Below are 3,279 nucleotides of genomic sequence, written 5' to 3'. Positions count from 1 at the left end.
GGAAAGGAGTAAGACTGATTGGATGAAGATAGTAGGAAAGCAGAGGTTCAGAGGAACGAAAAGCATCTCCATTCGCTTATCTGAAATTCCTACCAAGGATTTACATAAGTATTTCTATCCCTATCTTATTATATTAAATTCGAAAACACCATTATCACTTTATATCTGCCTGACTGAGATTTACAAGGTGACTATAGCTTGCTTCATACCAACAATCTCCGTGGGATTCGACCTTTACTCACGTAAGGTATTACTTGGACGACCCAGTGCACTTGCTGGTTAGTTGTATCGAAGTTGTGACAATTATGAATTAAGATCAGAGCACCAAGCTCTGGAGCCATTACCAGGATTTGTTCGAGCCTGGAGATCACAATTTCGTGCACCAAGTTTTTGGCGCCGTTGCCGGGGATTGTTTGAGTTTGGACAACTGACGGTTCATCTTGTTGCTCAGATTAGGTAATTTTCTTTTTACTTTATTTTCAAAAATTTTTCAAAAAATATTTTCAAAAATCTCTCATATGTTTTCGAAGAAAAAAAATAAATAAAAATGTTTTCAAAAATCTTATTCAAGATTTTTAAGAATGAATTCTAGTGTTTCATGAAGCATGTAAAGCCTGGCTGGCTGTAAAGCCATGTCTAAATTTATTTGGACTGAGGCTTGCAATTTGCTATAAAGAGCAATATACTCTCGTGTTAAAGACTAAAGCTTGGCTGGCCATTGGCCTTGTCTAGTGTTTTGGACTGGAGCTTTCATTGAAAGCTTGGCTGGCTAGTGAGCCATGTCTGATTCCTGGACTGAAGCTTTAGACTAACATGGCAAGATTCCTGGAATTCATATTAAAAATTTTGGAATACTTATTTTCTTTTTCATATAATTTTTCGAAAAATATAAAATAAAAATCCAAAAAAAATTAGAAAATCATAAAATAAAAAATATTTTCTGTTTCTTGTTTGAGTCTTGAGTCATATCATAAGTTTGGTGTCACTTGCATATGCATCTTGCATTTTTTCGAAAATATCATGCATTCATAGTGTTCTTCATGATCTTCAAGTTGTTCTTGGTAAGTCTTCTTGTTTGATCTTGATGATTTTTTGTTTTGTGTCTTTTCATGTTTATCATATGCATTCTTGAATTCTTAGTGTCTAAGCATTAAAGAATTCTAAGTTTGGTGTCTTGCATGTTTTCTTTGCATTAAAAATTTTTCAAAAATATGTTCTTGATGTTCATCATGACATTCAAAGTGTTCTTGGTGTTCATCTTGACATTCATAGCATTCTTGCATGCATTCATTGTTTTGATCTAAAAATTTCATGCATTGCATATTTTTCATGTTTTCATAAAAATTCAAAAAATCAAAAAAAAAAATATCTTTCCCTTTTTCTCTCATCAAATTCGAAAATTTGAGTTGACTTTTTCAAAAATTTTTAAAATAAAATTGTTGCCAATGAGTCAAATCAAATTTTCAATTTGAAAATCTTATCTTTTTCAAAATCTTTTTCAAAAATCAAATCTTTTTCAAAATTCTTAGTTATTTTCGAAAATTCCAAAAATATTTTTCAAAAATCTTTTTCTTATTTTTATATCAAATTTTCGAAAATAACATAATCAATTAATGTTTTGATTCAAAAATTTGAAGTTTGTTACTTGCTTGTTAAGAAAGATTCAAACTTTAAGTTCTAGAATCATATCTTGTGATTTCTTATGAATCAAGTCATTAATTGAGATTTTAAAAATCAAATCTTTTTCAAAACTAATTTCTATCATATCTTTTCAAAAATATCTTCTTATCTTATCTTTTTCAAAAATATCTTTTCAAAATATCTTTTCTAACTTCCTAACTTCTTATCTTTTCAAAATTTGTTTCAACTAACTAACTAACTTTTTGTTTGTTTCTTAACTTTTTCAAAACCACCTAACTAACTCTCTCTCTCTCATTTTTCGAAAATATCTCTCCCCTTTTTCAAAATTTCTTTTTAATTTATTAATTGTTTTAATTTTTAAATCTTAATTTTCGAAAATTACTAACACATTTTCAAAAACCAATTTTCAAAAATCACTAACTCCTTTTCAAAAATAATTTTCAAAAATTCCCTCTCTCTTTCTCATCCTATTCTATTTATTCATTCATATCCTAACATCTCATCTCACATCTCTTCCATTCGTACAGTTGCATTTCTTCCCTTACATCACATTCTTTGTCTCCCCCTTCTCTTCCACTCACAAAGGGATCCCTATACTGTGGTATAAAGGATCTCTATTATTATTATCATTTTTCTGTCCATTCTTCCTTGTCATATGAGAAGGAGCAAGGATAAGAACATTCTTGTGGAAGCAGATCCAGAACCTGAAAGGACTCTGAAGAGAAAATTAAGAGAAGCTAAAATACAACAATCCAGAGATAACCTTTCAGAAATTTTCGAACAGGCAGAGGAGATGGCAGCCGAAAATAATAATAATGCACGGAGGAAGCTTGGTGACTTTACTGCACCTAATTCCAATTTACATGGAAGAAGCATCTCCATTCCTGCCATTGGAGCAAACAACTTTGAGCTGAAACCTCAATTAGTTTCTCTGATGCAGCAGAACTGCAAGTTTCATGGACTTCCATCTGAAGATCCTTTTCAGTTCTTAACTGAATTCTTGCAGATATGTGATACTGTTAAGATTAATGGAGTAGATCCTAAAGTCTACAGGCTCATGCTTTTCCCTTTTGCTGTAAGAGACAGAGCTAGATTATGGTTGGATTCTCAACCTAAAGACAGCCTGAACTCTTGGGATAAGCTGGTCACGGCTTTCTTAGCCAAGTACTTTCCTCCTCAAAAGCTGAGCAAGCTTAGAGCTGATGTTCAAACCTTCAGACAGAAAGAAGGTGAATCCCTCTATGAAGCTTGGGAAAGATACAAACAGTTGACCAAAAAGTGTCCTTCTGACATGCTTTCAGAATGGACCATCCTGGATATATTCTATGATGGTTTATTTGAGCTATCAAAGATGTCACTGGACACCTCTGCAGGTGGATCCATTCACCTAAAGAAAACGCCTGCAGAAGCTCAAGAACTCATTGACATGGTTGCTAATAACCAGTTCATGTACACTTCTGAAAGGAATCCTGTGAGTAATGGGACGCCTATGAAGAAGAGAGTTCTTGAAGTTGATACTCTGAATGCCATATTGGCTCAGAATAAAATATTGACTCAGCAAGTCAATATGATTTCTCAGAGTCTGCATGGAATGCAAGCTGCATCCAACAGTACTCAAGAGGCATCTTCTGAAGAAGA

General features: G+C 32.8%; 1 non-coding gene across 1 annotated transcript; it reads right to left on the bottom strand.

The window, feature by feature from the left end:
• Positions 1 to 2,830: 2,830 nt before the first annotated feature.
• On the bottom strand, positions 2,831 to 2,938 carry LOC112767638 (small nucleolar RNA R71). The gene has a single exon (XR_003185080.1). It is a non-coding gene; the product is annotated as a small nucleolar RNA R71 (small nucleolar RNA).
• Between the last annotated feature and the right edge of the window lie 341 nt (positions 2,939 to 3,279).

The sequence above is a fragment of the Arachis hypogaea genome, chromosome 17, assembly GCF_003086295.3.
Source record: "Arachis hypogaea cultivar Tifrunner chromosome 17, arahy.Tifrunner.gnm2.J5K5, whole genome shotgun sequence".
In the NCBI taxonomy this organism is placed as follows: domain Eukaryota; kingdom Viridiplantae; phylum Streptophyta; class Magnoliopsida; order Fabales; family Fabaceae; genus Arachis; species Arachis hypogaea.
The sequence above is the reverse complement of the archived record's forward strand: the minus strand, read 5'-3'. Positions and strand labels throughout refer to the sequence as shown.